The sequence below is a fragment of the Protopterus annectens genome, chromosome 2.part2 (genome assembly GCF_019279795.1).
Source record: "Protopterus annectens isolate FY-2018-M chromosome 2.part2, PAN1.0, whole genome shotgun sequence".
Lineage (NCBI taxonomy): Eukaryota > Metazoa > Chordata > Ceratodontiformes > Protopteridae > Protopterus > Protopterus annectens.
The window spans coordinates 762900694-762913739 of record NC_056730.1 but is presented as its reverse complement, the minus strand read 5'-3'; positions in this window follow the sequence as shown (position 1 = coordinate 762913739).

The following is a 13046-nucleotide window of genomic DNA, read 5'->3' as shown; positions in this document are numbered from 1 at the left end:
TAGATTTTTCTTTTTGTTTTTTAACCAATTCGTTTTCCTGTGTGACCTTTTAACTCATTGTTTTAGTTTGTTAGTTGGGATATTTTGTAGACACCCATAGGTTTGTGGATATCAGTTGGGTATGACTACCTGTGTTTCCAAAAGTCAAACATTCCTCTTATGTTGTACTGGTGATGTCATAAGAAGGCAGAAACATGCATGTCCACATCTAGAGGGGTTTGGCTTTATTAGCCTGAAATTATCCATAAAAAGACTTAAAAGTAAAAGAGAAAATGCCATGGACATTCAGAAATGCCATTTAGCTGAAGCATCTGATAGTCTTAAAGGGTAATTTACATATATCCCATGTTGCCTCTGATTCAAGAGGTTTAAGGTATCACACCGTGGAAATTCTGGCTTTGCTAGATTTTTCTTTTTGTTTCTGTACCAAGAAACTGGAATGAACAAACTGTATTAATTCTATATATATATATGAAAGCACAAATAAGCAACTGGACTAGTATTCCACAGCAAGAGCTGTTAATTGAAAGGGCATATCATGTGTATGCTGCAAACGTGGCCAAAAGAAACAGCTAAGACAGCTAATAGTAAAGATGCAATCCAACCAGCAGAAATAGTTGATTTTGATAAAACCAGCAGAAAAACAATGTAGTAAAAGCTGGTGATAGTAGACTTTTTGTGGAAAATTATTTCTCACTGTGAACAAGCAGAAGAGAAGTAAATGTATTCCAGCAATCAAGAATGTCAAGAGGCAGGTGCAAGATTCAAGCTGTTGCATCCAGCTACCTTCAGAATATTTTTTCTTGGAGTATCAAAGTCATTTTTTCATGCAGAACATAGTAAAAAAGAAATAGAAAAGTTTGTCCAACAAAAAGTGAGCAATCAAACAGAAGGGGAGTCTGGTTCTAATTCTTCTGAAAATAAAGCTTGCAGAGAGACTTTGACAATGAAATCTTCCAATGCTCCAAAGGAAAATGCTTGAGAGACAGCGGAAAGCACATTAGTTGACTTGAAAAAACAGGAGTACACTGGAAATAAACCAGAGACTGGAGTTAAAGATGGAGATCAACAGGAAGAAAAGAAGAAACTCAGAAATTAATGAATAACTGTGGGATTGCAAAGCATTAATCACATTTGTGAAATATGGCTGAAGAAAAATAAAACTGGAAATATTGAACTATTTTGAATTTGTTAAAATTGTTTGGGATTCCAAAGCATATGTCCTACTTCATATCATTAATGTTTGGAAGAACATTAAGAGGGATAAGAGGAAGGAAAGAAGTAACTGTAAGCAACATAAATTTTGTTCTTAATTTTTATAAAACATGACATATATTGCATGTTATAAAGTAAAGCAATTTCAGTTATTTTTGTGTGTTATAGGAATACTAAACAGGTGCCCTTTTTCCTTCTTTCTTTCTTTTTGTTTAGTTTTAAGAAATGTAGACACTGTGATGTAAAATGAGAAGAAAGCCTGGCAGAAGCATGATTAAGATAAGCTATAATCTTGGGTTATTGAGGAGTTAGATGGGTTGCAAAAGTATACAAATCATGATAGAAGTAAAATTGATATGGATTTACTTACTTTTGTATAGGGGTGACTGGATCAAGTCACTTGGCTTGATCTAACAACAAGTTTATGTGAACACAAGTAAATATAAAAGAACACTGAATGTAATGAAAAGTTTTTAACAATTACATGTTCACAGTGCAGCATGAGAAGCTTGTAGCTGAAGACAACTGTGTATCTGGTTTGTATGTCTCTATGTAGACAAGCTGATAAGAGGGCAAAATAATAGAATACTTTTTTCATTCTGTGGCTAAAATGTAATGTTTCCTGAAATCATTCATGTTGTTTTCTACATGTGGCAGAGGAATAAAGATAAGACAGAACAGACAGCACTTTGTGTAAGTAAAAGCACAGACTTTGCCATGCATCTTAGCATGGATAACCTTAATTACAGGTCAATTAAAGCCTGTGAGTGTAGCAGACAATCTGAGACACGTGTTCTTATTGGGAGAGTTAAACTTCATTATTTGAAGGTGTACATATTTTGTGTGTTTGTATTACGTTAACAGGTAATGATGTTCTAAGGGTATATTTATGAGGGTTTTTAATAAAACAGTATTGTAAGATGATACACATGATCAAATGGATATGACAAGAAACAACTGTATAAAAGATCAATGTGTCAAACATTAGCAGATGCATGTAATGCAAAAGCTGAAACTAGACATTTAAAAAAAGCTATTGTACATAACGTGGGAATAATAATGTCTTATCATAATGGCAACACCTTCCATGTTATCTTTGAATGTGGATGGTCTCAAAGGTATATATAAAAAAAGAAAGAGTAGTGAACAGTATTAAGAAATGCAGAGTGCAAATAGCTATGCTAGAGGAGACACATTTGTGAAGAAATGAGCATGTGAATTTGAGACAGGTAGAGATTTCAGGATGATTATTCAGTGGAATATCTGGAACAAAGGAAAAGGGGAGTACTTATATTAGTTGCTAGAGGAGCAAAGATGGGAAATATAATAATGGTAGACTTGTAGTAGTAAGAGACTACTGGCTGGTGAGGAGGATTATATAACATGTAATTATATTCAATTTAAAACCTACAATGAAGCTTAAGAAAATTCTGGGAGAAATAATCAGCTTTCAGCAGGGCATATTACTTATAAGTGGGGGCTGGAATTTGATATGCAAAAGTGAGGATGTATCTGGGGACCAAGAAGAGAAAATATAACAAAAGAGAGTACATTTTTTTAGAAACTTATGAAAATATTTGGTATGGAAGATGTGACTTAAGTAGTACCAGCTCTGAGAGAATTCACGTTTTATTCCCCAATGTACTAAAACTGGGTTAGGCTAGACAGAAGCTATATTCCACATGAACATGTGCATTTAATTGGACATTTTGATATGCATCCAATTACTATTCTAGATCATGCAATAATATAAAATAAAAATAAAGGGTATTGAATTAAAAATGATACCCTGGGACTTCCCCTATCTGTTAAACATACAGGAATTTAGGAAATGTGTAGTACAGATTATGCAGGAGTTATTAGAGATGATAGGAATTCATTCAGAAAATATAGCTAGGGAGTGGAGTAAAATGAAAGTGGAATTTAAAAATATGATAGAAATAATAGAAAAAAAGGATATAGCTAAGAGGTAACAATAATTATTTGGAATGAACGACAAATGTTAAAGTATAGCAGAATAGGGGGAATCTCACAGAACAAGAAGAGGCATAACTGCAGATGGCTAAAGAGAGAATAAGGGACTGCCTAGATAATATGCATGAGTTTAGAAAGATTGATGTTAAGCAGCTGTGTTTTGATAATAACCCTCAAGCACAAACGTTTTAACACAATGGCTCAGACAACAGAAAGTAGAAATAGTTGTTGCCAAGCTTAGGAAGCCCTTAACAAGGAAAATAACCAGTTCCTGTGGAGATCAAAAGTGTTATAAAAATCAATATAAAGCAGAAAAAATGTGGAAATCAACGAAACAGAACAAATGGAAATATTTATGGAAAAGTTAAACATGTCAAGGCTAGAGGTAGATGAGGGTCAATTATTAACAGTTAGGATAGGACAAGATGAGCTAAAAATAGTGATATATAGCTATTGTACAGATAGATTTTCAGGAGGCACTAGTATTCCCATGGAAGTTTGGAAGCCAGGAAGGAAGAAAGAAAGAAAGTGATAAAGCACTGGAAGGTTTGGTTTAACAGTATTTTAAAAGGAAGAGAAGCACCAACATCCTAGAAGAAACCTGTGGTGGCTGCATTACCTAAAGATGGTAAAAATCTAACAGATACAGGTTCATGTAGATCAATTTCGATTCTAAGTTGTGATTATAAAGTATTTATGTTTACAATGTCTAAAGGAATGGCAAAGCTGTTGCCTAAATTGATAGATATGTATAAATGTGGTTTTGTGGAGAGAAGGAAAATATTTGACAACATTGATGGTCTAGAAGGAAGCAGAATGTAAGAAAATACCACTGTTGTCAGTAAGTCTTGGAGCAGAAAAAACATTTGAAAGAGTAAGCTAGGATTTTATGAGTAGGGCAATGGAAGCATTTGCATTCCCTGATACAACAATAAATTAGGAGGATAATATGAAGGATCGGAGGCGAAAATTAAATGTCTACATCGCTTGGGGTATTGATGACCGCACCCAGCTTGCAGTCACTTGCAAAACAGGTCAGCCATTGCCCACTGGTTTTGGAATGCACCTCAGAAAAGTATATCCCAAATAACAGAGGCCCCAAGACCGGACTCTGTGGTACACCACTCATTACGGGTCTACTGCTTGAGGTGTCTTCCATTTAATTAGAAGGATAATAATTTATGGATATGGATAATGTATAGCAAGATACAAGCAATGAAAATGTTTTTAGTCCCTTACAAGCAGTGAAAACATTTTTAGTCCCATTAGTTTTATACAAACCTCAGGAATATTTTTATCAACCAGAGGATAGGTTGTGAATAGTAATTAATGAAGAGTTGAATTATTTTATCTGGAAGGGAAAGGGGATAAGAGTAAGTGCGATAAGTTGATCCTTCCAGTAGAACAAGGTAGTTACCTGATTTGAAGGGATATTTCAGAGCTACACAGTTAAGGCTCTGATACATTGCACAAGAAGAAAGCTATGACACTGAAATAGGTAGAAGCTCAAGAAATAAGGAGTGACTGCAATTTTGGATGCAGATCTTTAAGAAGAATAACAATAGCCATAGAAATTTCAAAAGCAACCTTTAAAGCAGAAAAACTGCAACACCAGGAAAACATCAGTTTGGGACAAGAATGTGATATAAAAAACTTGAGCAAGAGGGAGTGTATAATTTTTTGGGAATTGATGAAGAATCAACAATAAAACATGAACAAATACCAATCAAATTTAGTAAGGAATATTTTAGAAGACTTAAATTAATTCTGAAAACAGTGTTGACATCTAGGAACAAAATCCAAGCTATAAACCAATTTGCTCTTCCTGTCATAACTTACAGTTTTGGAGTGATTGACTGGCCTCAAAATGTGTTGGAAAGATAAGATATGAAAACAAAAAGGATGCTTCATGCACACCAAATGATTTATAAAAATCATTGTATACCAAGATTATATATTCCCTGTTCTGAAGGAGGGATGGACCTCCTTGAAATTGATTACATGTATAGATCTGCAATTGTGGGACTCCACACATATGTGCTGACCTCACAATACCCAAATGTTGTGAAAGTCTTGAAACATGAGGAGAATAAATCTAAGATGACTTCTCTGCTTAATTTAGCAGAAGCATATCGGAGTCATGCAGAAATGGAAATCAAACCAGAAGTAAATAAAAACCATACATCAACTGAAATTACCAAAAAATCAAAAGAAAGAATATCATGTGAAGGACCAGATGAGAAGGCAAGAAATGTGGAAAAAGTATAACTATAGTTGCAAGTATATAAAACTTCTGAAAGGAACCTCATATTGATCAGGATGAAACACAGGAATGGTTAAGGAGAGGCGAATTCAAGTCAAGAGATGAAAGGTTAATATTGGCAGCCCAAGATGGTGGGCTACATACACACTGGTTTACAAAGTCCATTGAACATGTGGGAGAAACAGACAAATGTAGGTTTTGTAAAACAGAATTGGAAACAGTTGCACACCTCATTGCTGGGTGTGACATACTAATGGCAGAAGGACTGTATTCTGAAAGGCATAATAATTTGGTAAGACTGTTGCACTGGATTTTGTGCAAACATTATGGTATTGAAGTGGCTGAAAACACTGGAAACATGATCCACAAAGCATCATAGAAAATGATGAAGTTTATATCACATGGGATCACCCATTACCAACAGTTCAAAAGATAGATGCTAGAAAACCGGATATAGTGGTCCAAGAAAAGAAGACAAAAGTAGCACTGATCATTGAAATTGCTACACCCAGTGACTACAGTATCTTAAGTACAGAGAGACAAAAAGTCATGAGATCTGCAGGCAGAAAAGAGAGCAATGTGGAAGAAAGATACTCAGACAGTTTTAATAGTAGTTGGAGCAACAGGTCTTATAAAGAGGAATTTACAATCGTGTTTAGATATGTTACCAATCCATATGGAGCAACAGGTCTTATAAAAAAGGAATTTACAATCATATTTAGATATGTTACCAATCCATATAACCCTGTATGACTTGCAGAAGGAGTTATTACTGGGCACATTGCAAGTGGTGTGAAGAGCACTTTTGGCTAACATCAAAGTTTGAAACAATACTAATTTCATGAACTTTAATCATACTTTGACTTAGGAATGGGGTCCATTCCTGTCATAGTATTAGAAACCCAAAATATTTGGAGAAATTAAAAAAATATATTATATTCATAAAGTAGCAGAAAGTATTCTAAGATCTAAGCCAACACAGGAATAGAAAAAGGAGACTTTGCTAATATAGATGACTGCAATTATGGGTACAGAGAATAGGGAAGAGGGAGTTGGAATGTACTAGAGAAAACTGGCAAAGGAATGAAGGGAGCAAATAATTAAAAGAGAAGAAAGGTATTAGAATAGAAAAAGGGCAAGAATGCATTTGGACTGCAGGTCAGAGTTTGCCTTCCCTATCAGGGGTTGATAACAGAGTATAGGCAAAGAGAAAGGAATGGGGGATTTAAGTGAAAGACCAGCATTTGTAGAATGTTTTAGCACAACGTAGAACCGAAGCTGCTGTTAAAAAAGGGATAATGGGTAGGGATATAAAATATTACATGATAACCATAGGACTCAATCAGAGGAACTTAGAAAAGATTGGGAAGGAGACCAGATAAGCAGTTCACATACAAACAATGGGAGGACATATGTATGTCTCCCAAATATGCAACAGGCTACAAGATTTAGATTTTTGTTTGGAAGATTTTACATAGGTATTTTTATACCCCAAGCAGACTCCAAAGAATTTTTCCTCAGCTAGATTGAAATGTTGGAGTTGTGATGGGGAAGAAGAGGCGATTGGGAACATAGTTTTTGAGAGTGTAATGAGTTGGCAGACTTTAAACTGTCCTTGTAGTCTACTCTGTCAGAAATACTGGGTAAGCAAATTGGCGTAACTAAGGAAATTATTATTTTTTTCAAACTGTGCTACAGAATCTGAATTGCTAGACATGGTAATACCTTGACAAGTTTGATTCTGGTGACTGCCAAAAAACATTTACTACAAAATGGAATTCAAAGTCTAAACCAACTGTTTTAGAAGTAGTGAATGTAGTAATACAGTTAAAAGAACTGGAAGTGACAGCTTTAGAAAAGGGTAGGAGTAAATTACATAGAAATAATGGAAATTGGGTGAGTAATATGTACAGAATAATGTTTTGAAAGAGGAATGAGATTTAAGGGAAGGCAGGAACTAAATAGTTTGGATAGAAGCTATACTGGCTCAGCATTAGATGATATGTACCTAAAGACAAGATCTCACCTGTAATTAAATGCAGATATAAAGGAAAACTATTACCATGAATGATCTAAGTCTGGGATCATTTGGGGTACACCAACCACTCTCATTTTACTTAGAGAGGAATAGTTCTTTAAGTCATGAATGCCATTTCCTTGTTACTCATTTCGGTATACTACTTCCCATTACATTCTTCTAGCTAAACATTCACATTACTGAGTCTTACACTGAGCTTTGATTGTTCATTTTAAATGATTCTACAACAGACAGCTATTTGAATAGTATTATATGCTTCTCTGATGAAGCATCTTAGAACTTTACACTAACAGTATTCTCCACATGCTCCCTGACACATGTATCCTTCTTTTCCAAAGAACAGCTTCCTGAAAATGAATGTTTATGGTATAAGCAGGTGAAACAAATTAATTTTTCTGTCAATTGTTTTACGTGCTGGCTATAACCCCTACTAACTGCCTACTTCATTTTATTTTGGTGTAAAGTTAACAACATTTTTAACAATATCACAAACTCAGAGGAAAATTAACAACACATTTTAACAACATGTCTGAATTTGGCAGGGATATTTTTAAACATATTCTATTGCTATCCAGAGCACAAAAGAAAGCAATGTTACCACAGTATCAAGTTCCAGTTTAACTTTACTCAGCATTGTGGAATTGAGTCATATGATTATCTAACATATAATGCAATTCTAAACTAGTTGGATATATTTTAAGCTTCTGCATTACTATTCCATCTCATAGATTCCATATCCATACTAATACCAAAATGCAATTATTCAAAAATTATGTCAAGTAAAAGCAAAGTGACAGACTAGAATTTTCACATGACTTTTTATGTAGGCAGGGGCAAGGCTCTTTACCTTATATGTCCAGAGTTGTGATATCAGCACCTGAGACCTAATATAACTAACTCTGAGGTCACCTTGTGCAAGAAGAAAACCGTGAACACAATGATCTCATCTGATCACTATACATGTCAGCAAGGTAGCATTATTTCAGTGCATGGTCATTGTGCATATGTTACGATACCCATTAACTCATTAGCTCTGCCTTTGTGGACCAGCTCATGCACATCACTTGTTTTACATTTTCTATTCTATACACTTTGGTTGTCACCTGCATTCTTGTATAATCATTTACTGTAGTCTCCCTTTAGACATTTTCTGCTGTATTTTATGTGAACAGCCACCAACCAATAATTTAATTATATTTTGTTGAGCATAACAGCATTATAGGAACCATGACTAACCAATGTAAAAATATTCCTCCTCAGGATAAACAGCATGCTGAAAATCCGCAAGCTACAGTTGTGCTCTAAAAGCATTTGCCACCAACTATGGCTTGAAGTATCTCTCTGACAAAGGCTGAAATGTAGACAAACAAGAATTAGTGACCAAATGAAAATATGAGGAATTCCAAAACAACTGGACAATCTTAATTTGGACCATAAAATGAACCCGCAATCTAGTCCTCAATGGGATGTTCAGTCTCCCAGTAACATAGTCTCAGTCATTATGATAAAGACCTGATTTCATCTTCCCTCCAAAAGACTGTTTAGCTAATAGCATTGATCCACATTTAGAATTTTTTTTTTTTCAGACTGATCAAGCTCCAACCTTTACACCAAATGCACACACAGTGAGTGTGCCGAGTGGGCAATCTGACCTCTACCAGCATAAAATAATCTCAATTACATTTTTGAGGCAGTTACCAACCATGTGCCTCTAAGCAAGGAGTTTAAGCCACTAGTACTGAGAGGAAGCACATGAAGTATAACAGCAACAACAATAACAGTGATAGCAAATAAAGAAGCACTCCAACAACACACACCACATTTACATATCCATAAACTCCCACCCACTGGTGAGCAAGTGCAGCATCAGTGCATATCATTCCCTCTTAGGTTCTCTACAACAAGATAATTATCTTCAGCCTATGGAATGATGAGCTGAATATTAAAACCAAACTTACTCCAACATAGTATACTAGGAGCTCAAAAGATCCACCAAGCAACTAGTCAAATTATAATAAGTTGGGCAGCACAGTGGTGCAGTGGTTAGCAAGAGGTTCTCCAGTTCAGTTCTTGGTTGTGGTGCCTTCTGTGGAAAGTCTGCATGTCCTCCTTGCATTCGCTTGGGTTTGTCCTGGGTGCTCCTGCTTTCTCCCACATTCCAAATGCATGTATCTGGAGCATTTCTACTTGGGCTTCCGCTGAAAATGAGCTTTGTTCCAGTTGGACTTTCCCAGTAAACAAATGTTCAATAAAATAAATAAATAGCAGCTCATACCCCATCATGTTGCATATTTCTTTGGTTTTATATCTGGTTTCATCTTTTACTGGAATTCAGGGTTTTCTGAAATCCAGGTATGATGCTCTTAAGAGATGGGACAGATCCCTTGATCTCAGATGCCATGTGCTGCTGAGCATCTGTGCCCCCCTCATCATAGACAGCAAATAGGTCTTACATATTTTCCCCAGCAATGTCAGCAGCACACCATTTCCTAACTGAATGCTTCCATTGCAAGTCCCTGTATTCTTTATAACCTAATGCATTATTGCCACCTTTCTCTGGGTGTCTAGTGGGAGACAGAATCTCCTCATGCACTGCTGCATATTTTCCAGGTAAAGTACCTCTCTCTCTAATCACTCCTCCATGTCTGAATTTTGAGTCACAACTAAAGGGGTGGAAGATAAATTCACCAGAGATTTAAGAAGCCGTGTGTTATTATTAGAAATGCCATTGCTATTATTGTCATGGTATACTCTTTTTTTCCACCCCCCCCTCTTAATTCTGAGATCTGCTGGAAACCTCAATGCAGACAGTAAGCTATTTAATAGCAGGAACACTTTGCCATCAGGAAAGCTCACTTTTTTCCAGCACAGAAGTTACAAATTCTTACTTAGGAGCACTTTTTGCCTAATATGATAAAAATGCTTCTCATTCCTGGCTGTTTTCAATAGAATCTTTATCCCCAAAGCTGAGAACCCTGAAAGTAACCTAACATGGTGGTTGACTGTAGTTTCCATGGATTTTCAATGGGCTGTGGTCTTGTTCAATACCTAATCCTCATAAGAACTGGAGGCATAGTGCTTTGGAAAAAAACATAATGGATGAAGGTCAGTTCATCATAACCTTCAGTCCCTTTCACTAGCCCAGTCAAACATTAATTTTACCACCATTGTCTGTTCTCATTGTCATTCATTTCTGCCCACAGAGCATGCTGACTCATCTGATAGTCATGCAGGACTCATTCATATCATTGTAATCCATCTACTTTTGAATTGGGCACAGCTTCCATATGAAGTAACCCATTCCTCAGTGAATGAAGAGCTTGCAGGTAGACTAATTTCCCTTCCCTTTCTGTATACTTGCAGCCTGATGCAAGATCTGCATGATGAAAAGCATAAACCTATCCAGCTTCTCTATGAACACACTGAGTGAACTGGCTATGGGACTTGTATCAACTAGCAGTATCTCAGCCATATTAACACCATGGTACTACAGAGAAGATGAAGAAGAACCAAATTGCACAGGGGGAACACTTAAAGTATTATCATGGGGATAAGACCTTACTGAAAATAAATTAATAAACAAATTAATAAATAAATAAATCCTGGCTACACTTGACAGAGAACATAACAAATACAGCTCATGACATGACACATAACTATATCTCCATTCATTTGTATCTCCTAAAAACGTCAACTGCTCTGCTGTCATTAAGTAATTTGAGATAAATGATTGTGCAATATCTACAATCTTTTTAAAGAGTTACTATTTACTTATTTATTTATTTGAATTTGTTTACCGGGAGGTCCACTGGGCCAAAAGTGAGTCCATTTTCAGTGGAGGCCCAGGATGAAAAGCTCCAAATCCAAAAACAGACATTATACAAATAGTAAGAGGCAATACAATAAACTAGATAGTATACAGTAAATTCAACAGTGTACAAGTTATAAAATACAAGGTTGGATTACCAGTAAAATTTTAAGTATGCCAGACATAGCATGCATATCAGTCCAGTGACATAGCTTATTTGGTATATATGTGAATATTGCAGTAGCTGCTGGTAGACAGTAGGTGAATGTTGATTAGACTGAGAGTAAGGTAGAGGCATTTGGCCTCTATTAAATTAATACTAAGATTAAATTGCAGGTATAGATAGCTTCATTCTAATATACAGATTGCTTGTAAGTGTCTGTGTTTCTCATGATAGGATATTGTAAATTGACAGCACATAGAATATATGAGTAGATTTGGGACATCTATGAGACAAACAGGAGGAGGGGATGAGCTGGAGAAATGGGTAGACTGGGTAATATTTGGTTTTATGTGGTCAGTCCTAGTACATGTGCATAGCCAGTGGGAGGTTAGGTGTTGGCTCAGGTGGGGGTTCTCTAAAGGACTTTCTGGTACTAGTGAAATTTACAACAAGACATATTTTTGTTTTTCATTACAATCATTTAACTTCACAGAAACCTTCTTATCACTTTCATTATGACTAATTATGCAGTAAAGCTCTTAATCTCAATATAAATTGTCCAATCTTCCACAGTATTATTAAAAGCATCAACTTTTTTTCAATACGACTCACCACTTCAGATTGGAATTCACCCTGAAAAAAATGCTTCATATTCATTGCTTAAGTCCCTGATAGTGTATAAACTGTTTCTTTATAATTGATTACAATTTTTGTTATGTAGAAATAACATTATGGTGCCTTTAGATAAAGAATTTTCATGTACCTAATGTCTTACAAGCTATTGAAATATTTCAGCTTTTAGCTTACAACAAATGTAAAACAATTTCACTGATTCCTAACATCTGTCATGTGCAGCTATATATAAAATGTTTTTTCATGAACAAATTATTTATATTGCTATAATATTCATATTTGTGCATATATTTCAGCAACCAAGCAACAAAGACAAAGCTATTTAATCTCGTATGAAAGCTCAGCACTGGATGAAAGTAGTTGACAGTTATGTATGTAGCTTCAGTGCTTACCGACTTGTAAGTTGTTTATAAAACTTTACAGCATTAATATTTACATGTCTACTGTGAACAACATAACTAGTTTTAATACACACAACCTAATGAATGCTACCATTGTAAAAAAAATGAGCTTGTACTTAACAGTTCACCATTTATATTTCATTAGTAAATCTTATGGTTCTAGAAAAGTACATATTTGTTTGAACTGAGAGGATATCATTTAATGCTGGGAAAATACATAGGATGCATCTATAGTAAGTTAAACTGTAACACACAAAAGTTCTACAGGTGAGAATGAGTTGTCAAGTCTCTAATGCATGTGATAGCCCCTTGTCCAATGCTAAAATTACTTTGCTTTGCCTTTTAATACATCATTCACCATAATCAAAGTGATTCTGAAGAAATTATTCTCTTATATAATTATTGATTAGATTCCTTTGTGTGCAAGAAGACAATGCACATTGTTATAGCACAATATCTGCACATTGTAAACAACTTCCTGTCAGAAGTCTTCCGCCTAAGACTATGAGTACTGATATTTTGGAAATTTAAAGACAACTATGACAAAATCA